This window comes from Camelus bactrianus, chromosome 1, assembly GCF_048773025.1.
Source record: "Camelus bactrianus isolate YW-2024 breed Bactrian camel chromosome 1, ASM4877302v1, whole genome shotgun sequence".
NCBI lineage: Eukaryota > Metazoa > Chordata > Mammalia > Artiodactyla > Camelidae > Camelus > Camelus bactrianus.
In genome coordinates, this window is record NC_133539.1 from 13,710,617 (window position 1) to 13,736,762 (window position 26,146).

General features: G+C 40.0%; 1 protein-coding gene across 3 annotated transcripts in view; it reads right to left on the reverse strand.

The window, feature by feature from the left end:
* Positions 1–24,981, reverse strand: part of MAP3K7CL (MAP3K7 C-terminal like) — a 79,939-nt gene extending 54,958 nt beyond the window's left edge. For all 3 annotated transcript variants that reach the window (XM_074360857.1, XM_010956611.3, XM_074360829.1), the window contains exons 1-2: positions 24,806–24,981; positions 21,347–21,425 (exon numbers count right to left, since the gene is read on the reverse strand). The gene's annotated coding sequence lies outside the window, so the exon portion shown is untranslated. The remainder of the gene's footprint in view (positions 1–21,346; positions 21,426–24,805) is intronic.
* Between the last annotated feature and the right edge of the window lie 1,165 nt (positions 24,982–26,146).

The following is a 26,146-nucleotide window of genomic DNA, read 5'->3' on the forward strand; positions in this document are numbered from 1 at the left end:
GAGTTAAGCACTCACAGATCTGGGGGCTGGGACAGCATGAGAGAGACGGAAAAGGGACCATCTCTTCAAGTGTCTCAGCAATGGCCAGTGGTCTGCCGGGATCTGCTCTACCTTCCCAGGAGCCCTGGCTGCTGCCACTTGGAGACCCCAACAAGCAGACCTACACCACAGGGAGGGGATGAAAAAAAAAACAGACACACCTAAGAGGTTCAGTAAGTCGGAGAGAGAGAGAGCAGTCAATCAGACTGTTCCTATATTGCACATGACAAGAGAAATAGAGGTGGAGGAGAATGCCTAGGGGGGGAAATGAAACAAGACCCATTTCAGGTTCAAAAACAGTCTGGAGCTAAAAATTATAATTTTCCAGCTGACATTAGATGAGTTGGAGGAAAAGAAGGCCATGTTGAGTTTCAAAATAGTGGTATAAAATACCTAATGGAAAAACATCTTAAAGTACAAAGTTAACACATAAATAAGTAGAGCTCATGAAAGAAAAGTAAAGAATTTTGAGAGAAAATGACCACAATCTAAGAATTCTATATTCAAATTACCTATGAGCAAAAACCATAACAGAGGACCTACTGAACAGCACAGGGAACTACATTCAATATCTTGTAATAACCTATAATGGAAAAAAAACTGAAAAAGAATATATAAATAACTGAATCATTTTGCTATACCCTGAAACTAACACAACATAGTAAATCAACTATACTTCAATTTTTTTAAAAAAAATTTAAATAATAGAAGTTCCAAGGCACAGGGGAAAATAAAAAGAGGAAAAATAAATGAGTAATAAACTTTGAATACATACTTACATACACACATACATATAGATAGGTCAATATAAACACTCCAATATTATAAATATACACACACACTTAGGTGCATATATATCTTGATAACATATGTAAATGAACAATGATTTAATAACTAAGAATGTGTATAAAAGTATTAACAAGTTAACATTTATTTAGCTATGAAAGAGGTGCTGTTTTAAGTACTTGTCATGTAGTAACTAAACATTCGCAAATTCCCTGAGGATAGCACTAGTATTAACACTTCCCCAAGGAGGAAACTGAGGCAGAAAGTTATTTAATGAACTTGTGACTTCACCATAGTCACAAAACAAGGAAGGGGCAGAGCCAGGTGGTCTGGCTCCAGATCCCATGTTTTTAAACGCAACAAACCCTGAACTGTTCTCAAAAACGGGACTCTTAAAGAAGAAATATACTGCAAGAAGAAATTCTAACAGAAGTGTGAATCAAAAAGTTTCAAATATTTCACCCAACAGGACTGGAGTTGAGCAGTGAAGCTGGGAGTTAGGGAGGATTTAGATAAAAGCTCCAAAGGTCTCATTCACTGGGAGGGAAGGCAGAAGGAAGAGAAAAAGTATCCTGAAAGGGTCAGCTCATCAAGATGGGAGGGGCGTCCGGTAAAGCATAAAGTCCATCTTGATAAGAAAAATCAGTGGGATCTTGTTTCCAACAATGGTAGAGAAATACGTAGGTAGTTATGAGGATCAAAAAGAGAAGCTACAATGGAGAAGTATAGTAACTATCAAAGGAAAAGAAATGAATTGCAATATGGTCAGACCCACCCAAGAAAGGAAAAAGAAAAAAATAGATATCTAAAATAAATTAAAAATATAAAACCAGATGTGGAATAAAATCTAAAGCATCGATCATTAAACTACAAAGCAGAGATTGTCAAACCAGGTTAAAAGAGAAATCCTAGCCATATACCAATTACAAGAGAGATGCAAAGTGATAAAGATTTGTCTCTATAAGCATAGAGGATTGCAGCTAATTTCAGTCCTTCCAAAACTACAGCAGAAAGTTTTATAATGAATGAGCACAGAACCTTAAGGAGATGGAGAATTGGAGAGGAGGCAACATAAAGTTTGGGTCTGGAAGTATCCAGATGTGAGAGTGACAGATGGTTTGGCATGCCAGAGGTTGTAAGCCATCAGCACGAAGGTCAAGAACCAACTTGCTACGATGCAGAATCTTTCAAAGACTCAGGAATCAGTGGCAGCAGGTGCCTCTGGAAGTGAGGACCAAGCGAGAAAGTAAAATGAGGGGGATGTGTGAGATCAGCTTGAGACAAAGTCAGGCCCTTATGATGCTTTTCTACTCCGCACACCTTTGCTCAGATTAATTTTGTGTTTAGTGTCTGGTCCCAGGATGTAATGGAAGATAGTAAAAGAAAAAAAAACTTGAATGGCTACAATTTGTAGAAGGTTTGAAGTCAAAATGTGCTCCAATTTCCTAAGAGTCAGGGAAACACAGATTTAACACACATACATCATTTTATACATCATTGGACTGATAACCTTTTAAAAACAGATAACATCTCTTGTTGGCAGGGTTACAAGGAAAACACGCAGTTTTGTGTTGTTAGATTAATGTCTTCTTGGAGGGGAATCTGACAACAGCAATTAAAATTTAAATTCTACATGCCTTTTCACCCAGAAATCTCACTCCTGGGAGTCTACCCTGTAAAAACAGAAAGCTGCAGTACTGAGGATTCATATTCAAGACTGTTTATAGGAGTACACGACATAATGGCAAAAAGAGAAACAAAGGGAGTGCCCATCATGAGTAGGACAGCTGATTCAATCATGGTATTTTCAAATGAAGGAATGTTCGAGAGCCAGTCAAAAGAATGAAATTGAGCCATAGAATCTGGCTTGGAAGGATTATTACCTGGAGCTGAAGCATAACAAAAAGCAAGATGCAAAAAAGCATGTATAATGTGATTTCTTTGTATAAAATATATACATAGTGAAACATGCATGTATAGGTTTGAAAGGATTGTGTGAGATTGGAGGAAAATGTGAAAGGACACTTGCCAATGTGGATTGGGAGGAGGGGTATTGGGTGATGTGGGGACACCAGCGAGGTGAGGAGGGGAAACTCAGCAAAAAGGAAAAGAAGTTCACTTACAAGTGGCGGCAAGATTTAATCATATTTATACATCTATGCATGGATATCTACATTTTTTAATTTATAGAAAAATTATTGTTTTATTTTCTAAAAAGGGAGAGGCTTATTCGATAAGATTAATTCATTGCTACTTTATGGAACACAGAGAATCTCGGGATTCAACATCCTGACTTGGTGAGTTTCAATTGTGAGGGGAAAAGTTGAGGATTCAGTTTAAGTGTCATGTCTCAGATGATTTATGTTCACATTGGGATTCCCTGGGCATTGTTCATATGAGTAATTATGACTAAGAGGAGTAGAAAAGGCTAGGAGGAAACTGAAATTGGATGATTTTACCTATTGCCTAGGGCCAGCTCCAGGCACAACTGTTTACACAGCTGGCCCTTGAATAACATGAGTTTGAACTGTGCGGATCCACTTATATACAGATTTTTTTCAACAGTAAATATTACAGTACTACATGGTTCATGGTTGGTTGAATCTGCAGATGGGGAATCCCAGATACAGAGAAGTCTCAGATACACATGGCCAACTATAAGTTACATGCAAATTTTTGACTGTGCAGAATGTCGGTGCCCCAACCCCTGCACTGTTCAAAGATCAACTGTATAAACTGCAGTTTATCCCCAAATTCAAATTGTATTATCACTTATAAACATGCATCATGACTATACCAACTCTGTGTCAGGAAAAGTGTGCTACTTAAGTTAGATATGAATTGGAAATCAAGAAATAGATTTCAGAAGAGTGAAATACATATGGAATCACCAGTCAAAATCCATTTCTAAATCTATGTCTATAGCTGTTGACCAAGAGAGAACAATCATTTGGGAAGATGGGTTTTTGTCAGACGTCTCGCACGTATTGAAGTCTTCACACCTCCTGGCCAAGCTTTTTTTTTTTTTTTTTCTTTTTGATGGCAGTACTGGGGATTAAACCCAGGACTTCATGCATGTTAAGCACACACTGTACCACTAAGCCTTACCTTCCTCCCAAATTCTTTTTGTGGAGGGGGTAATTATGTTTATTTATCTATTTTTAAGGTGTTGGTACTGGGGATTGAACCCAGGACCTTAAGCATGCTAAGCATGTGCTCTACCACTGAGCTATACCCTCCCCTCACCTGCCAAGCATTTTTTAAAATTTGTAAGTTTTCTCTAATTTCAAGGGGAAATAGACTAAGCCTATCTTTCTATTACTAATCAAAATTAAATTAATTACTAAAAGAACTAGTAATGATGACATTAATTAAATGGGTGTAAAATAAGCATTACTCAAATGTGCATTGATTGTGCATAACAGGATTTCTTCTTCCTTGGACCACAAAGCACTTAATACGTACCCAGATCCCTTCCTATGTCCACAGAGCTTTCACTAGGAAAGATCTAGAGCAAAAGGTCTAGAGAATAAGAATCCTCTCCCAGCCCCAGTGGTTACTGTAACTAGGAGATGGGATGGTAGATGAGGCTTCTTGGAGAGGATCCATGGGTGTTAAGAATGTCAGCCTCGTAGGAAGGCACAAAATAGCAACACAGGAATATAATTCTGCAGTGAAGAAAGGGAAGTTCATGGACTCTTTTAAGTGACTTTTCCAGAATCAGTAAATGGTTTGGGCTCAGCCTATAATGAGTTCAGGTTCAAGCTGAACTTTGGGACTCTAACCTTTTTTTTTTTTTCGCATGTTTCATTTTGATTAACTTTCACACCATTTGAGTCAATTTAACACTGCACAATTATTTTAGACTGTTTCATCTGACCCCCTAAACATTCTATAGTTTGTTCAACTGAAGCAGTAAGATGAATTAACACAACCACTAACACCTGTGTTTTACTTTACAGTTTACAAAACGTCTTCTTGTACTTTCTCTCATCGGCACTCTCAGTGGCCTGGTGAGATGGCACCTACAAAGCTGGGGTAATCACTGTTATGCTAATTTGACAAACAGGAATACTGGGACTCAGAGGGGAGAGTGGCTTGCGCAACATACCCAGGTACTGAAAGGTCGACCTGCAATTCAAATTCAGGTCTTCTAAGATTACACTCAGTATTGGTGTAAGTACAGGGAATGTGTATTTTTATGTGCTACTGGTGAGGGTGCCAACTGGTACAACGTTTCTGAGGACAATTGGGCAATAGGTATCAAAAGCCTTAAAATAGGTGTATTAGTCAGCTAGAGCTGCCGTAACAAAATACTGTAGACTATGGATCTTAAAAAACAGAAATTCAGTGCTGTTGGGTAGAACACATGGTATTTCTGAACTTTGTATCCAGAAGGAGAGAGAACAGCAATACATACTGCTTAGAGTTGTTATGAGCATTATGAAGATCTAGCACAGTTCCTGGCGAATCATAGTTCCCTTATCAGATAAGATATTTTCATTAGCCATTAACAGAACACTCAGCCAATGGACATTTACTTTCTCATATAACATGAAGTCTAGATGCAGGATTAGTTAGTTTAGCAAGTCAATTAGTTAGTTTAGTCAGGGCTTTGTATTAGCTTCCCTGTTGTTTTTTATAACTTTATATCCTCATGGTCTCAACATGGCTGCTGCAGCTCTATATACCACATTCCTACATGACAACTGACATAAGTCAGCTGGGAGTGGCGAGGGAGGAAAATTTTCCCCAGAAGCCCTCAGCAGACTTCCCCAGAAGCCCTCAGCAGACTTCCCCAGAACTGGGTCACATGCCTACCCTAAATCCTACTGCAAAATATTGCTCAGAGCTGGGAGAAGAACTAGTAGGAGTGGTGATTCGATTCCAAGTATTCTAACTCTGGATTCTCCGCCAAAGGTCATGCTTCGGGGCTATCTCATGTAGTTGTGCAGGTTGTGATGGGGGTCAGGGCCCCAGACCAAAGAGGGGGGTCAGCTCTGCTCTCCAAGCCATGACCCAATTGCTGAACGCTATCTACTTGGAGAAGGGAGGAATTTCTTCTTCAAGAAGCCCGCCTTTTGGTACTCACAAAGGAGCCTTAGGCTTGTCAAGCCCTGGCTCACCCATAGGACGATGGCTTTTTCTAGTTTAAGTGGAAATTCCATATGGGTTACCTGTAGCCCTGTCTGACTTGATCCTGGACACTGGGGAGTGGGATGAGCCTACAGATGAAAAGACAGGGAGATTCAAGAGACTCCACTTGTGGGAAGAAAAGGCTAGGAGCCAGGCAAGGACTGCCTAGGACCTACTTTCACAGAGCTACCTTCAGCAATATTTTAAGGAGAAAAAATTCTTTCTGTGCTACCTTAAAACAGAATCTCCCTCCATGTGACTCTCTTCCAACAAAGCTAGAGTGCAGGGTCATATGCCTTCCAGTCAAGGGGCAACTCCGGGCAGGATGCACCCTCAGTCTTATGCAGTGTGGGTATTCCAAGGGGACCCAGAGTTTGACTAAGGAAAGCTGGTTATTCACAGAAACTACTGAATAACTATTGAATGTATCCGGTCGAGGGCAAAGATAGCCATGTGCCCCCGGAGGATGGCCCAGGGAGTAGCCAAGGCATTAAAAGACTGCAGGAAGGATACCGTTGGGAAGACGGTACAGGCAGAAAGAGCATCTCCACCTCGGTTAGTAAGGATTAGCCGGAGGGCACGCTGCGGTTCATAGCAGTCGTACTTTTGGGGTGATGCTTCCTGGAGTGCTGTAATCAGAGACGGTCACACACACATTCTGTCATTAGGCAGGTCACCAAGTACGCAGCCCTTTCCTGTGTGTGATTCCAAATACTCCCGGCCCAGGACAGTGTCAAGTTTCTACGCAGGACTTTTCTAATCCAGACAAGCTTTCCCTCTGAGCAAAGGAGGTTCTCAAATTAGCGGTGTGTGGGTAAGGTCGGTCAGCGCAGAGTGGAAAACAGCAAAGCTCTCCCCCACGCGGAGGATGTGTTTATTGTGCGGTTCTCCGTGCAATTGGACGTGAAATGACTAATGCGCGCTTCCCAGCTTACATCACACGACACAGTCGGGAGAAGTGAACGCATTTAGAGACGTTCAAAGGGGTTTTTCTACTGGGACAGCAATAGTTTCAGTGTAAACCGTAGCTGTTGCTGAAAGGAGACCTGGAGAATATTTCTGAAAGAAGAACAAAAGGAAAGGAGAGGAAATAGCCTTTTTTCAACTGAATATAATTGACATACAACATTATAGTAGTTTCAGGTGTACAACATGATCGATATTGGTATATATTTCAAAACAGTTACAGGAAGTCTGGTTAACGTCCATCACCACATATAGTTAACAATTTTTTTCCTGTAACAAAAGGTTTAAGGTCTACTCTGTTAACAACTTTCAAATACACAGCACAGTATTATTAACTATAGTCACCATGCCGTCTGTTACAACCCCAGGGCTGATTTGTTTCATGACTGGAAGTTTGTACCTTTGACCACCTTCACCCACTTCACCACCACACACATCCCCACCCCTGGCCCTCTGGTAACCGCGAATCTGTCCTCTGCATCTGTGAGCGCAGGGTCTTTTTTTTTTTTTTTTTAAGATTCCACAGAAAAGAAATCATACAGTATTTGTTTTTCTCTATCTGATTTATCTCATTTAGCATAATGCCTTTAGAGTCCATCCAAGCTGTCACAAATGTCACAAGATTTCTCTCTTTTTATGGCTGAATAATACTCCATTGCATATATCACGTTTTCTTTATCCTTTCATGCATCAGTGGATGTTTAGGTTGTTTCCATGTCTTGGCTACTGTAAATAATGCTGCAGTGAACATGGATGGGTGCAGATACATTTTCAAGTTAGTGTTTTCATTTCCTTGGAATAAATACCCAGAAGTGGAATTATCTGTTGTTTTTAAAGGATCCTTTGAACTGATGCTGACACTCACCCTCTGAGTAGCATGGCCTTGGAGGATAAGTACAAGGGCTGAGACTGGTTTGCAAGAAAATGTATATTAAGGAGTAAAAAAAAATGTAAATAGCGTCATGGCAAGAGTTTGTGCTGATGGGAAACTTCAACATAAACTAAAGCCACTGCATGTCCTGAGGGTTGGAAACCTGGGAAGACTGCAAACCTATATGATAAGAGAGGAATTTGGCAGAGAGTCCTAAGAGAAACATACAGAAATATCCTCATTACCTTGATTTTGTCGTATGACCCCTGGAACTCAAGGTCTCTTACCAGGAAAGCAAGCAAAAGATGTCTTATTCAAGACAAAGAGTCATGGAATTGTTTTGTGTTAAAATCCAATCCCCTAAAAAGGAAGTTCAAAACCACTGAGGCTTGGGAATCTTCTTTGTTTAAGCAACCAAAGTAACAGCTTCCTATATGTCCCGGTGCTGCCACTCAGAAGATAAAAGGGGGGCGGGGGGTGAGGTATATTTCTTACGAGCAAACAAACAGCCCTCTACTCTCACCAACTGCTAAGCTGCAGTTTCTTCACAGAGATCCCCCCAGCTGCAACAAATGTGATAAAAGTAATAAAACTTACTTTTGCTGCAATATGCACACATTTAATGTAGTGATGTGACAGACAGAGCACGTGGTCCAGTGCAGAGAAAGAGAAAGCATGGTGTGAAAGAGGGACGCCATAATCAGCAGTGTGATAACTGTGGTTGTATTTACATATACTGAGATGTTGTTTTTCTTTATTATGCTTCGTTATCATTTTTACTGGCTTTCTGTTTTTAATCTTGCAAACTTTTTTGGATGCCTTCAAACACTAGTATTTTAAGCTACGCTTCAGACCAAAAAAAAGGTGGGGGGGGGGAGCTACTGCCTTAAACCCTAGGACAATGGCCTAATGTGGTCAAGGAGGGAAACTTTTCAAGTATAAGCTGTATCAAAACTCTACCTGGCAGGGAGGTGGGTGTAGCTCAGGGGTGGAGTGTGTGCTGAGCATGCACGAGGTCCTGGGTTCAATCCCAAGTACCTCCATTAAATAAATAAATAAAAGCCTAACTACCTCCCTCCACCCCCCCAAAAAAATTCCACCTGTCATTTTTTTCAAAGGAATAGACACCTTTGACTCTCCTGTGATCAGGAGACTGCTGTCCTTATGACTCTGGATGCAAAGTCCAGATAAACAAACAGATAAAGTAGATAAAGATACAAAGAGTCCGTCTCTTCTTCAAAAGAAGGAAACCCAACAACAAATCTCCTTTAGGGTTTAACAATGTTTGGCAAGTCAGTCTAGATGAAGCTCGTGGACTTTGCTGTCTGATCATTCACTCATTTCTTCAACAGCTCTGCCACTTACTAGCTAGGTGAACACAGGCAAGTTATTTGCTTTCTATGAAACTTAATTTCCACCTTTGCAAAAGGGAAGGAATACCTCCCTTACTTATTATTATGAAAATTAAGGAAGATTGTTTGCTTAAAAGAACAGCACACTGTGGTGCAAAAAGTGGGAATTCAATAAATGTTTGATTTCCTTCCTTTGCATTCCTTTTTTTAAAAGAAATTTACATTTGATCTGTTTTTTAAGGATCACCCTGGCTGCTCTATGGAGACCATATATAAATGGAATGAAGGAAAACGAGGAAGTGATTCAGGAGCCCCGTGTGACTGTACAAATGGGAGATAATAATGGCTTGGACTCAGAGGGTAGCGATGGAAAAGGAGAGAAGAGGGTAGATCTGGGAATGTGATTTAAAGGTAGGGTTGACAGCACTTACCCTGGGGCAGGAGGAGAGAGAAAAATCCCTTTTAAATTTTGTATTTAGCTTATTCAACTCCAAAGAAAGGGAACTTGGCCTATCAATGCTGACTAGATTAGTGCTGTCGAATAGAACTTCCAGTGATGATGAAAGATTTCCTTACAGTAGCTGTCCAATATGGTGGGCAGTAGCCACATAAGCCTACTGAGCACTTGAAGGGTGCCTAGTGTGACTAGGGAACTGAATTTTTTATTTTGTTTAATGTTAATTAATTCAAACGTATATAGTTACCATATTGGAGGGTGCAAGTCTAGGTAACATACACCCTAGATGTTTTCCCCTATAACCCATTCAGATTACACCGGTGCAGTTTACAGAACCTACAATTTGCCTTCACATACGTTTTTATGATCTTGTCTGATCTTAACTGCTTGACCAGTTTCTGTTGACTGAGCTAAAACCTGGAAAAAAAAATTATCAGGGCTCTTCTACTTCTGTTACTCCCAATATTATAACTTTAATGGGAAACCTATTTTGACCAATTGTAAATATAATCTAAATTATATCCTTGCATGTTTTAATTAAGTGGGAATATTGCTCCTCTGCTTAATTCATGTGAAACCAATTGCTGTGGTAACTACATATCATGTGCTTGACCATAATGCCTATAGGAGAAACAATTAATTTCAAAGGACTCAGAAGGAAGGCTACAACCTAAAACAAATTGGTAATAAATCTGACAGTCTTCTAACCTCAGAACCGAAATTTCAAACCACAGGTACTTGGCAGACATTTCAAGGTCAACTTAAGAGGGATTGCAGTGGTGATATTAAAATTGAAAATAAATTCTAATTTTGTTCTAGCTCACATTTTCAGTGCCACAGTAATAATTTCAATTTATTTGAAATTATTTTATTTTTCCTTTTCTTCCTTTTTCTTCTTTTCTCATTTTCCCTTAGGTAAACTCCAAATATCTGCTGGCTACCATATAGTCCACGTACACTTCAACAATGTATTCAAAACCAAACCTTTCATCTAAGCTGCAGTTAGGAAAAAGTTCAAGGTCTTATTGTGGCATGCATTCTCCCTCTATATTCCTACTGGATACTTGCAGTGAGTATTATTTTGGTTCTGTCTCTTCAGCTTCACCTTGCCCCTTTTTTTCTAATCAAAGCAACTCCTTTCTCTCTACTTGTGATTTTGTTGGGATAACCAATCACAGTAATCCTCCCAGGCTCCAGCCACAATCACTGGCCTAGAATGATAACATGATGAAATCAGAGTTCTTATTTTACACACATCCTGGAAGAAAGGAGAACTTACTTTCCTTTGCTGTAGCTGAACTGATGCTGTAAACCTTGAACCACCTCTAATCATGACCTGCCATTTCCCAACCATGTGGAGGAAGCTCCTCTGAGATGGAGGTGAGGAAGAGAGCAAAGAAACAGACCTGATGATATCGTTTCACCCCCTTGAGGCCAGCTCCACTCATGGACTTCAGTCAGCCAACAGTTTCCCTTTTACACTCCAGCTCTAAGAGTTGGACTTCACCCACCTGCAACTCTGTGTGTCCTGAGTACAGCAGCTGTCCAACCTCCTAAAGACCCACAGTCTCCTTCACTCTCCATGCTCCAGCCGTGCTCAGACATTCTCCCCGGTCACTGAGCTCTTAACCAGGGGGCCTTTGGATATATCACCACTCTGCCAGGAGCCCTTGCCTTCAGTTCTCAGCTTGAACATCCCTTTCTTATGGAGGTTCTCCCTGACTTTCAGATAAGGAAATTCACCTGCTGTGAACTCCCATGGTGCCCTGTGCTTCCCCCATCATAGCACTTACCCTAGTTTATTATCATCACCTCTGTGATGCTTGTCTTCTCCACTAGACTCCTTTCTCCATGAGGCCAGGGACTACACCTCTTTTTCACTGATGTCCTCCCCAGCACCTAGAATAATTTCTGGCTCAGAGGAGGTACCTAACGAATATTTGGTATGAACAAATGAGTGAATGGTGTTTTCTCTTTTACATCCTTGTTTGAAACTGACAACAAATCTGTGAGTATTGTCAATAGATTGTCAAAGCGTGCTATACATTTTCATCTCTACTTTTTAACCAACAGAATCAAGCTGGGCGATCTCTAAGATCCCACAGCTCAGAATGCCAGTTACTAGGCCAGAACTGTGATCTTTGACTTCTGATCCTGCTTACTTCTCACTCCAAACAACTGCTTCCAAAAATATGTTTCCATGCTAAAAATTATAAGCTCCTTGGGTGCAGACTGGGTGGAGCAGCACTGCTCTAAAATCACCTCAATTATTTTATCTTTGTAACAGCAGATACCACTGAGTGGTATCACTCTAATTGTGATTGTGTGTCTGCATATATTTATTCTAATTCTCTTAATGAAATTGTTACTTTCCCGCAACTTCAGTTTTGCCACTCAAAGTGTGGTCCCTGCACCAGCAGAATTGACATCATCTCAGCGCTTTCAGAAATGTAGCATCTTCAGCCCCAGCTCGGACCTATTGAATTAGAAATCACATTTTAACAAGATTCCCAGTCAATGCCAACATACAGCCAAGGTTGAGAGTCACTGCTGTGGAGTAGTCAGTAACACCAGATACTTTTGCACCATAACATTTGTATTGACAGCACATGGGTTGAGGGGAGACTGGAGGTAAAGAAAAATACTTAATACTAGCTGTTGGACAATCAGGTTTCAACGTGGCCAATTAGGACAGTGACTCAAACTGAGAATAACAGTCAAGGTTTTATTCTCTTACTACAACAGTGCAAGCAAGAGGCAAAAGAGAAAGGCTTCAGCTCCACCTTGTTCCATTTTGTCCCAGGGAACAGCACAGGTGAGGTTCACATGACATGCAGAACAAAGGAATTGGCCCACAAGCAAAAGGTGCCCTAAACCAAAGGCTCCTGCCTATTTATGGACCCCATTGGCTGGGGCAAAGGGAAGGAGGAAGGGCTCAGAGTGGAAAGGTAAGTCAAACGGAGAAGTATCTTAGCCAAGGCACGCATTAAAGAGGCCTCAGAATGGAGGCCCCTGAGCTAGGAGGACAGCTATTTATATGGTCACAGGGGTACGGGGAGTGGAGTCCTTCCATGCAACTTCCCCCAGGAAACTGTAATGCACTGAGTCTGGAGTGAGGAGAGCAGGTTTCCTCCAGGAGACCTGCCAAGCAAAGCCTTGTAGTTGCCTATAATTATACATAGATCACACATGGAATTTGGTCCCAGAGCCAGACTCCTCCCCGAGATGGTACAAATTTTGCACCATTTAACAAGTAAAAATGCCGGTTTGCCCACTAGGCTAAGCAAAGCAGCCCCTGAAATCAACCAGTGCATACTGATGGAATTGTCTCCAGCAATGGTTCTCAGAGTGTGGCCCCGGGACCAGCAACATTACCATCACCTAAAACTTCTCACAAATTCAAATCCCTGGACTCCACCCTGGACCGTCTGAATCGGAAAATGTAGGAATAAAGTCCAGCAATTCACACTGTAACAACCTTCCCAGGTGAAACTGACAGATGCTCAAGTTTGAGAGTGCTCTCAAGGGGAGCTCCTCAAACTCTGTACCACTGACATTTTAGGACAGATAATTCTTTGTTGTGGGGGCTATCCTGTGCATTTCAGGATGTTTAGATGAGTCTCTGGCCTCTACTGTTACTGAAGCTTGGGTCTGGCTGCTCGCTGCTCAAAAGCCAACAGAGGCAAGTGTTGGTGGAGAGGAAAGTTTACTATATTCCAGAGGCCGGCAACCAGGTAGGGGAGGGTGGACTCCTGTCCAAAGGCCAACTCTCCTGCTACTGACAATCAGTTGGCAAGAGCTTATAAAGGAGAGTTTCAAAGGTATACAGGCAGAGGGAGGGGGCTACATGCAGAACAGCACAGTCAGCCCTGACAGTCATCTTGAAGTTAGTCATGCAGTGGTCTGAACAGCGCCATCTTGATTGTTTTAAGTGCAATTAATCTTCAGTTCCAGAGTCAACTTGTTCTCATTTCTTTGAGGTCATTTCTTGGAATTGTGGCAGCTTATGTCATGGCTACAGTCTGGTCATCATATAGTTAACTTCTCTCATCTGCTGAGGGTGTCAGATATACTAAAAGACAGCTCAAAGGATATGGCTCAGAATATTACCTATAGCCCTTGAGGCGGAACTAAAGGTCCTTGACTTTATTTGATGACTAAATTATTATTATTCTGTTTTGCTTAACTATTTCCCTTCGTTTCTGTGTTTTCTTATTTCTCTGATTAAACTTTTTCTTTGACTAACATTTTTCTATGGACACGGCAGGTGAAGGACATGATGAAGGGGGAAGCCCCCTCAGGGTCCTGCCCCATTTCACTACCTACTAGATTTCAGCACCATCCTTCTTATATGAGACCCCCAAATATCTCTAGACATTGATAGGTATCCCCTGGGGTACAAAATTGCCCCCAGTTGAGAACCACTGCCCTACAGTGATAACTATGACTTAGATTAGTCCGAGCCCAAATCATGAAATAAAAACAATCATATCCATAACATACATGCATTCACATGTTCACAAACATGTGACCTTGTGACATAAAGTAAGGTTTGAATAGTTTACACTTTGCAGAGCTCTTTCATATATGTCATTTGTTCCTCACATGTATCCTATGAGGAAGGTAATTATTATCGTTCTTGTATTACTGGTAAAGAAACTGAGATTTATAAAGGTCCCTGGATGTGCCCAAGGTAAGTGGCAGAACTCAAACCCACATCATTCTTTTTCACAGATAAAGAGAATTTTCTCATTAAACAGATTATGGAGGGGATATTTCTAGCTGTGAACAGTATCATTGCTCTTGGAATAAATTCAATCTTGGCTGAGAAGTAAGGGTTGTAGGAATACTTAAACATACTGTTGAATATGAAAAATGTGTTGTATAGTCAAGATTAGGGGAAGGTTATTTACAGATGTTGGCATGAGCTAGTACATGGAAATAAAAGCTTTATGAGCCTTAGTCAAGACGTCGGGGAGATTTGTACTCAAATCAGAGAAGAAAAAAACAGCACAATTAAGAAATTCAGAAAGTCTTTCTCCTCCAGACCACAGCCCCTGATGAGAATGTGAAACATAATCAGAATCACTGGCTGAATGAGAGTGAAAGAGATGCCCAGAACACCAGAGAACCATCGACCCGCCGTGACCCAGGTCCCGGCAGAATGAATTGCTGACGACCAGCATCAGGCTCCCAGGGAGGCAGCAGGGTGCAAAAAGCCTGCAACGCCCACAACTTCCAGAGAGTGGACGCAATCCTCTTGCAGAGGTGAGCCGGGGATTTCCACGGCACAGTAATAGACTTTGGCTTCAGAGGGAGCATCCAATCGCCAGCAGCCAACTCGCTGACCTTTGGATGGTCCTCGACATGGCCAAACTTGTCACAGAGCATAAAATTGACGTGCTAAATAAAGATCAAGGCCAAATCAAAGTCACGATGAGACAAATGACCCCAAACAAACCTTTTGCTGTCAGTTCTGTTTTGCCCTGAGAAGAATTTGAAACCTCTTGCCTCCTTTTTAGAGAGGACTGTTAATGGTCCTATAAACTGGACTCTAAATCTGGAAATGTTTCTAATCAGAGGAAAGAGCACTGGGCTTGGAGTCAGAAGGCCTGGATTCTAAACCTGAATAGTGAAAGGAGAAACCACTCAGCCTCCCTTGACCTTAGGTTTGGGTTTGGGTTTGGGTTTGTGTGTGTGTGTTTATGTGTGTTTCCTATAAAACAGAGAGATCTGATTACAGGAACTCTAGGATTTCTTCCATTTGTAGAATTCTACTCTCTACCAACATCCTAAACTTGCAGGTAATATACTCCACAACTTGGGAAATACAATGCATTAAGTCAAAGAAGCTGGGATACAGAATCCTGCAGACCCAGCGTGAAATCCCTGCTCTGCTGTGTTCTCACTGGGTCACGCTGGCCAACTCCCAAACCCTCCTCATCCTCAGTGTCCTCATCTTTAAGACAGAAGTGATCATAATAGTCTCTAACCCAAAGAGCTATTGAGACAATTAAATGGAATCGTCTGGGTAAACAGCTAGCACACAGTCATTGGCAGGTAAGAAGTATACAATAAACTGTAGTTATTATCATGCATTTGAAAATGGACACTCAGAAAAATTAAATTGAAGGTTTTGAGTAAAATTGTTACCTCCCATTGTGATAGAATTAGAGCCACTTAAAACTGACAAGCTAAGAAATATTATTTATATCCTATTAAAAAGATCTCAGAACTGGTAGATGACAGTCTATCAAAGGAATGCAGGTCATCTGTCATGTTTCCTATATGATCCAAACAAGTAGATAATTAAACATGGTGAGTCCCTGAATACATAGCCCATTTTGTAATCCACTGTTTCCTGCTAGTTTGGTTGGGGCTGGGGAAATGGTGAATGAAAGAAGGAAGTTGTAGACCTGTGCTGTCCCATACAGTTACATGTGACTCAGGTTACCTGTGACTATCACGCAGTTGAAAGTGACCAGCCCAAGTTGAGATGTGCCATAAGTGTAAAATACACAGCGGATTTCAAAGACTTAGTACCAAAAAAAGAAGGTAAAATTTCTGATAAATATTTTTATATTGGCTAAACATTGAAATGATAAAAATGAGATACATTGGAGTAAATAAATTATATTTAAACATAAATTGCACCTGATACGTGTAAAAAATTTAATTGTACCTATTTCCTTTTACTTTTAATGTGACTACTAAAAATTTTTTAATTACCAGTGCAGATTGCACAATATCTCTATTGGACAACGCTGATACAGGAGGAAGGGAATAATATGAACACACACACACACACACACACACACACACACACACACACACACAGTGAGGGAAAAAGGAAGCTCCAAAGACTTGGCAAATTGAGAAACATCAGCTGACGAGGGAGGACACAGGCTTGACAATCCCAGCTCCACATAAAGAAAAGGTCACCAAGATTTGATTTTTCTTTTAGTAAAAAAGCTATAAGAAACTGGGTCTCCTATGCTTTGACAGATCCCATTTTGCAACATTTGAAAGAGAAAAGAAAAGAGAGATTGTAGGTCCTTCGCCTCTTTGCACTAATTTTTTTTTTTTTTTTTTTTTTTTTGACCTTAGAAAACTCATCCTCTTTTGGTAAGTGGTTGGAAAGGTTTAAACTAAGGAAAGAGCACCCTCTGCAGGCTACTTAGTAAATATTTGGAGACAAAAACAGGCAGAGGAATCCGTTAAAATAATGAAGATGAATAAATGGATGAATGAGTTACATTTCATATTACTGCACTTACAGCTTTCACGATGGATTCAATGATGATGAAAATAAGGGCAAGGAAACAGATGTGGTAATGTGAAAGCTGCTATTAGGTCACACCAACCCTTTCTTCTATTCTTCCCTCCTGCCCTCTTTTTTTTCCTTCCTTCTTTTCTCCCTCTTTCCTTGCATCTTTTTCTTTCTTTCACCCTTAGCATAGCTCAGAGACACCCTGTTCATAAATCCTATGTAAAGACAGAAAGCACAAAGTTGAATTCAACTTAAAGATCTATGCTGCTTATTTCTATACGATTTCTTTTCAGGGTTAATACTTCATTCATGTGTCTGAAACCAACCTGGCAGACAAGGTCAAGAAATCATAAGACCACAAACATTCACCAGCTATAAACCTAATAGTGTCAAATGCATAATAAGCAGCCATCAACTTCAAAAATATTTATCTTCCCAGAGGGAGTTTTATATGCTGATTGTTTAGAATTTGACATCTTTTTCTCATTTGTTCCTGGACTAGTTTGCAAATGTGCAAATACACAGTAACCTAGAATGTATCTGAGACAGGCTGCTAATAACACCATTATTTCTACTCTATCGAACGAATATATAACAGTATTTTTATGGGGAAAGACCATAAAAATCCCAACTTGGGACCTCTGGAGCCCATCCTCCTTTCCCCAAGCAGTATGAACAGTCTTACTCAGCTTCTTGTTTCAGGGATGAGAGGTACCTCAGGAAGACCTATGCCCAATAGCCCAGCACCAGCATTTTGTTAGCCCTCTATGATGCAAAAAAAAAAAAAAAAAAGAAGAAGCCGATTCACTGGGACAGTCACACCCTGAGATTCCAAACTAAAGAACAAAGAAACAAAGGAAAGTTCACATCATCATGAGATCAGAGAAAGCAGGACCACTAAAGGTGGACTGTCCCTGCCTTCTTCAACACACACACACACACACACTTTTCTCTGTATCACCAAAACTCATTTCCTAAATTGATCAATTGTAGGCTAAGACTGCCTGTAATGATGATTATAACTGGGCTTCAGTAGCCTCAAGAAATATAGTGTTAGTGTTATAGAATACATTTCCTATTAGCATTTTTATTATTTGCAGCATAATTTATTTTAAAACCAATTTAATTCCTTTTAACCTATCAAATAAAACTAGCAGGCTTAAATTAAACTTTGCAGGGTGTGAAATAACTTAAGGAGAGCTTATGAGAGGGAGCTTACAAGAACCCAGAAATTATATTTATTTCTACACATAATTCAAAACATGACGAAAATGTAATGCAAGCCTGCAGACTTGTGTGCTTTGTGCTTTTTTTTTAAAAATAGATTACATATTTTAAAATAAACACTTGCAGGAGAATATAACAAAAAGTGATAGTATTTGTTATTTGCTGTTTCTCATGCTTATGCTTAAGCTTCTTAATTGAGAATATTTAGAACAGCCTAAATTGTATCTTTTTAAGGTTCACTTCACATAGTTAAACTGCTGAAAAAATAAAAGCATCTATCTTGATCAGAACTATTAGAACATAAGTGAAATGTTTTTACAGCTCTGCTCTCTCCTGACTGCACAGTCTTGAAATTCAGCACTTTTGAGAAATATGGGCACTATTTAATGCATTAACTTAGTAGATTAAAACAAACCAGAATCCCTCTCCTGGGCCTCTAAGTTTAGTTTTCAGCTATTACCTGTACATGAGTCCAAGTTTGATGTAAAGAGATCTATTGATCAGTGTCTTATAGCATGGTGGTTAAGAAAATGGGCTTTGGAATTAAGCCTGAATAAATACTACATAAGCCTTTAGAAGCTGTGTGGCCTAAAATAGATATCTTAACCTCTCTGTGCTTCAGCTTCCTGATCCAAAAATTGAGGTTCATTCATTGATTGAATACCTACTATGTGCCAAGCACTGTTCCAAGAGCTGGAGACATAATAATAAAGAACATGTCTGGTACAAATTCTCAGGAAGTTTACATTCCTGAGAATGTAATTCTTACATTACATTGGTGGGGGTAGTTTTAATTAATTAACAGAATATTAGGTGTAATGAAGAAAATAAAACAGTGATGTGAATAAAGGTATTGAGGAGATTCTTTAGATGAAATTATCAAGGAAACTGTCTCTGGGAGGTGAGATTTAATATGGTACCTGAATGACAAGCAGATTCATTCATGCCGAGGTCTGGGAGAAGAGTGGTCCAGGAAGAGGGAAAAGCTGACAGGAAAGCTCTAAGGAGGGAATGAGAGTGGCACGTTCCAAGAACAAAACGAAGGCCCGTGTGAGTGAAAAAGAAACTGGACATGAGGTAGATAGGAACTAGGTCACCCTGGGCCCTAGAGGCCCTGGTATGGAGCTTGTTTTTTTTATTTTAAGCCCAACGTGAAGTTATTAGGAGCTTTCCATCGGGCTGATTGTGAAGATTAAATGAGATAACATACATGAAGGGCCCAGCACAGGGAACACAAGGCGCAGTGAACACGCAACAGGAGGTGACACCATCACCATCATCACCATCACCCTTAAACCCTGACAGAATACGCTGAGGTCCAAAATGCTCATTCTTATAAAATTCAGGGTCAAGATATTGCAAGATTAATGTCACAAGAACAAGACTGGAGCAGAAACTAGGACTCAATTGCCCATCACCATGGAACCAAATTCTCATCCCTGTGGGGCATGTTTTACCACATTATCTTTCTTACAATCATTAACATCAATTAAATTGAAGTCAAATCTTAGGCCAGCACTGTGCACCCTTCTTTTTTTTTTTTTTTTTTTTTTTTTTTTTCTGTGCACCATTCTCGATTTTTGCCATCTGCCTATGGCAAAATGAATCTGAAGGAGCACTCCTAAACTCCGTGGTCACAATGAAATGACATTAACATTTCATAATTTCTCCTAGCACATCCTCTGGTAATTGGACTTCCTATTTCCCAGGCTTGGTGAGAATCCTTCCACCCGCTTCCCAGAGCTGGCGGGCAGCAAACACTGGGCTGGGGACATCAAGAAATCCACTTCAAATTGGAACTTACATGGGTGCATCAAGGATTTTTCTTCCTGGCCACACTTGATCATCAGTGCCTTCAGTTTCTGTGAGAACACCATATAAAGCAATCCTTACTCTGTGGATCATTGTGTTTACTAAATCATGGTTTATTTTTTCCCCCAGGATATCACATGCTATTTTAGAGTCAGTTTTCCAAAGGTCTTAAATGACTTGGCTTAAAATTGGTTTTGTATTAAGGGAAAGAACCAGCGTCCTGGAGTTCCAATCAACACCTCAACAAATAGGTGACCGACCTGCCCCAGATGGCTCAGAGGTTGCCATTGGCAATAGTTGACTCAGAGACTTCCAAGATACATTTTGCTCTGCTGCTTTTCTACATGTTCTCTACCCTATTATCAATGAAGTAGAGGACTACTGTTGTCAGTCTTACGGGAAGAGGTTGGAGGAGGGCACACGGTAAGATCTGCCACCACTTCCCTCATAGCTACTAAAGGTGCAGTTATCTGAACTGTCTGGGTCACCTTGCATTTAACTACCTGAGTTGTCTTAAACAATGATAAAGAGTGATGATTCTGCATCAAAGCCATCACAACATTGCTTCAAACAACACACTAACCATGTCATTAACATGTGATTCATGCCAAATATAGTAACCTTTCAGTCATATACAATATCTGAAGAATGAGGTTGCCTTTATACATGAATTTTCCAAGGAAAAAGGGAAGGAATTAGCAAGGAAAATAGCTTTGCTCCCCCATCAAGTGAAGCTCCCCCATCAAGAACCAAAAGATGTTTCAAAAATTGCCATCATTTTTGGTAGAATTTAAATGCATCTCATATATTCAATGACTGTCTAAACAAGATTCAAGAACCATTACTAATTTTGTTTCTTTATAGCCAGCGATCACTCTAAACGCAATACATACAGCGGCTTCCCCAGATAGCCCCAACTATGTTTCTCTAGTTTCCAAGTCTTCTTAAGTGTGTCTGTCTGGCTATTATCTGTTGCTTCTTGCTTTTATCAGTAGGTCTGACTTTTCCTATCTTGTGCTTTCCCACAGCTGTCCTCATTTGCTCTGAGAGACCAGACAACAAAGCTTATGGGACTGAGCGGCATTATTTTATGATTCTCAGTCCAAAGGCCCCAGGTACGGGCCGAAGAGTCCTTCCGTAGCTCAAAGGAGGAGGAAGCGCATGCGCTTGGAGACAGGTCTCTTCCTTGTCAGTTTTTTTTTCCTTTTTCCTTTGCAATTTTTTGCAGAGTTTGAGAGTCATCTTGAGGTAGATGACTGCGTATTTTTACATTTTCTAAACATATTGCCTCGTATCTCTTCTTTCTAAAGAAATTTTTTTATTCATCTCAGGAAGTTAATTTCTAACTATTACTAGTCTATTTTCCTAAGTTGTCAAAAATCCATGTAGGGGGGATAAAAAGATCTTTTGAAAGGTTTGGTAGCCCTTACCCTCCTTCTTCATCAGGTTTCCTGATGTGATTTAACTTGCACCTCAGCGGTGCAGCTGGGAAGAGAGTCAGAAGAGTATCTGTCAAGGAACAGAAAACAGCTCGGTCAGACGGCAAAGGGAAGACATAACTGCTCTAGCCAACCATGACATAAATAGACACATAAATCCTTTCTTAATTTTATTCCCCTAAGACTAATGACTGACCCGAATGCAAATCCTAGTATTTTATTTGTAATAAAAATAGCCAAAACATTAAGAATAGGACAAGTGAGAATGACGATGGCTGATAAACATTTGAACCATCAAGCATCCTTGCTAATCCAACCACGAAAATAAGAACTAGCTCATGGACTAAGTAAGTAAAGGAGACTGGGGACCATCTTACATGAATCAATCAGTGTGTGTACCACTTACTGTTTTTAATGGGATCAAGTCACAGTAATGTAAGAAGGTCTCAAGCTTGTTTTATACTTTGGTTTTATGCTACTTATAGTGTGGTTGTGTTTCTAGCAAAAAATGTAAATCCTCTTCCTCAACTAGAAAAGAAAGAAAGAAAGGGAGAAAAAGAAAGAAAGGGAAAGAAAGAAAGAGAGGAAGGAAAGAAGGAAGGAAGGAAAGAAAGGAAATAAGTCATTCTGAAGTAAGGCCTCTAACTCCTTTAATCATCTTCAAACTATCTGTAAATCTGTAAACTAGCACTTTAAAAAAATATAGTTATACCCCACCTCATTCCACAAAGGATTTGACATGGCAAATAAAAAAGTAAAATCAATAAAGATTTTTTTAAGTTGAGATGATCTGGGCAAAATAAGAAAGACCAAGAAAGAAAAGAATAAAAACCAACTAGTGAGCAGGAGACAGAAATGGCACACCATAATCCTAGACACGTGGTAGATCTGGGCTACCCATTGGCTTAAAGTTTCTAGTAATTTAAGAGAGAGACAAAAAAACTTGTAAGATTCATAGAGATCATAAAACAAACAACAACGGTTGAATGATAAGTTTTCCCCACAGGTCATATTAAAAGGACACCATGTAATGAAATATTTGACATCCATAAAAACAGGACTCGAGTAAACATAAGAGCCCATACATTTGGCTGTTCCTTTACTATCTCTTATTATAAGAGGATGATGTGATACCAAAGTGCATTTTGTCAAACTCAGTTTTCCAAAGAACGGGAACACTGATGGTCTAGCTTGATCCGAGGGCAAAATGTATTATCTAAATGAACTTGCATGGCATTTAGGGAATTTCCCTCAAACTTTAATTTTTGCAATTGGGATTTTGATAAGAACTGGATAAAAGAGGGTTAAAATTTATATGCTCAAACTAGAACCCAGGGTGCAGATATTCTGTGTAGGAGAATAAGGCAGAGAAAATTGAGGAACTAATCAAGGCAAACCCTAAATACCTTTAGAAAGTGCCAGTATCATGTCCTCCCAAACGTTCTGCATTTATCTCAGAATATAAATAAACAGGAAAGTAAGACACCCAAATTCTACAACACAAAGAACAACCATGCTAATTTTTAGCCTGAGTCTTTTCAATGCAGTTAATAACAGTCATTCACTGTGGCTCAAGGAAAAAACAAATCTCAGTAACATACCAAGAAAAAATTTAATTTAAGTAATTTTGCTTTCTACGGAATCCTACAATGTATATTGGTTCCCATATTTTCCTAAGATAATTTTCTGAGTGGAATTGTTGAATACAAAAGCAAGTCAATATTGGAAAACTCTTGCAAAAAGGATGATTGGGGTTGAGTGGCTGTGATAGATTGACGGCACTCTTGCCCTCAACTTTCAAGCTTCCTGTGTCTACACTCTTTGATACTGCCTTCCCTCACTGACTCTGGGCTTGGCCATGTGACCTACTTTGGCCAACTGGACAGTAGTAAATTTGACAAGGTACCTGCACATTTCTGTGTGCTTTCTTGGAACCCTTATTTCCGTGAGCACCAGCCCAGGTGATCTGCTGGAGGATGAGAAGGGTCCCAGTGGAGGCCTCCTAACCTACCAACCCCCAGCCCACCCACCAGCAGACTGCAGGCAGATACATAGACAGTTCCCCGCTTAATACAGCAAAGCCTGGTCCAGATGGGCCAAAGTGTCCAATCAGTCCTAGGCTTGTGAGAAATAAAAAGTACCTATTGTTTTAAGCCACTAAGTTTTGGAGTGGTTTGTTTTTTGCTAAATGGTACAGCAATTGCTAACTGCTATGGTGGCTGAATTTAAGCTAATCTTTTATGTAATATTAGAAAATAGAACCAAAAGCTGATAAAATCATGTCTAGAGCTTGATATTATTAGCAGATCATGCTTATTACTTTTACTCTCAGTGGAAGTAGGGAGGGATTCAACTGGCTTGTCCATAAGTAATACTGAATATTAAGAAACAAATAAAAACTAAGAGGGTAGTCAAAAATCCATATTGTATTCATCATGAAATAATTATTTAATTAATTCTTCCAAACCCAGATCTTTGCACTAGTGTTAAGATGCAAATTCTATGTAAGAATCAGGACTGGGTTCAATATTGTACAGTTTAACCTACAACTGTTTCCTATTCACAGAACCAAAAGCTGAGTAAACGGCTATAAAAGCTGTGAACAATCTTATCTTATTCTTGAACAATTTCTGCGTAAGATATGCAGAAAGGTTTACTACTGTGGAATAACCTTGTCAAAAGCTTGCTCCTTGTGTAGAATGTTGGCCTGAGAAATCCAGGCTTGCAATTTATCATGGGAAACTGGCTAAATTTTTTTTTAAAAAAGCAATCTGATAAATCCATAATTCAAAAAGAATAAAGAATTTATCTTTTTTCAAAAAGGAGGGGGAGGAGAGGGATGTACTATGGTGCATTACAACAAAGTTAGAAAGACCAGTTACTAGCAGACTGTAAGCAATTTTAATAACAGAAAATCTTCACCAGGTAACATACTCAACCTTTTTAATCAGTAAGACTATGAAAAGAATTGTTTGTGTTCTGCATGTCCTAGAGAGAAGCAATGTATCTCAAATTGTAAACTTAAGAAAGGGGCAGGGAAGTCTCTCACATTCCTTGATATTGGGGCTTCTTTAATCTTCCTCATCAGGCTAATTGCAAAATCTTTTGACTCTCAGTTCTGGGCCAGCCACAAAGAATTAATTTTTAAAAATCAAATTTTTTAAAAAATCAAGCATGAAAATTAGATTTGGAAAGATCCTGAATGACTTCTGAATTTCATCCCCTATGTCAGCTCACAAGCCAGGCCATGACTGTTTTTAGCTTCCTAACACTCATAAACAGAAATTGTCTCCATCAGCATCCCACATGGGAAACAGAAACCACTCCAGGTATTATAAACAGAAAGTGCTTTTATACAAGGAGTCAGATACTTCAAAAATCCACCATGGATGGAGAAGCAATCCATGGGGCCTCCAAGAATAAATCCCAGATGTCACAGAACTGACCCACCTTATATGATCAGAAAGGTGGGAATCAGGAATCACCACTGGACAGCCTGAGATCAAGAACCCACCACCGCAGCTGTGATGTAGAGAACAAGAAGCCAGGATGAGGAAGCTGTCGCCATCGCCACAGCTGTCCCTCTGATAGAGTCCCTGCTGGAATAGTAAAGCCAGCACTGCACCCTCTCCTGGTCTGCTGGCTGGCAGAACTACCAAAGCAGCATGAAAATAGACTTTGCCTCCCTATCGCCGTCCAGCCCTCACATGAAGGTTTCTAATTGGTGGAGACTTATTTATATCCTGAATCATAACTGCAAGGGAACCTGGGAAGTACAGTTTTGGCTCTCTGACCTCTGCAATGCAGGGCCACACGAGTGTGCCAATCTAGCATATCTATCAGAGAAACTACGGCAGTAACTTCTAATTTTACTAAAAGAGGGACTGATAAACACAGTTTTAGTTTATGGACAATCCATTCACAAAAGCTGAAGGGAAACTTCTCTCTCAAGTCACCTAATACAACAGAGCTTTCATCAATCTCTAGTGATCTAAGGCATCACTAATAGAATTTAAACGCACTATCTCACTCCATTTCACCTTTCTCTGCCCCATAACCTAACCAGCTTAGTCATGGTCGGGCACTAATAGGCATGGGGGGAGCCTAAGCCAACTTTTAAAGTAAGGGGGAAATGATCACTTTCATCCAGTCCAAGATTTCCGTTCTCAGAATGGTAATAAAAAGGGAGTGATGAACTATACACTTTATTTTATTTTATTTTATTATTATTATTATTTTTTACTTTGCCTTGATCCAGAAAGACTTTAAGGAAGCTACTAACTACAGCATAGCCTTTGACAGATGGAATGGACTATTTACGAAACTCTGAATATGGGCTCATCAGGGAACAAAACAGCCACAAAGCATTCCTTACACTGAAGTTACAGATGATCCTGGCCCCCTGGTCGCCATTAAGAGCACGAGGAATCCTTGCTTCAGCCAAGGCAGCCACAGAGGCTTGTAGTATCCTTGATGACAATTCAGCAGTACCTGGGGGCTTTTTGGTAGACAGCAGTACATTGAACCAACCAGATATTTTTTTCTTGGGATGTTTAAGTATGAAACACACAAAGACCCACCTGAGGGAGGTGGGGAAACTGAGAGGAAGCAAGTCAAAGCCAAGGTGTAGGAAGAAGAAAAAGCAGTTGAAAGAGGTGAAAAGAAGCAGCTGTCACATTGGTGGAAGCCATAGAAACAGAGATAAACTAAGCTACGAAAATGATAACTCAGAGGCACCCAACCTATAGCGGTATACATGAAAAGTCATCTGGCTCTAGGACAGTTGTGCAA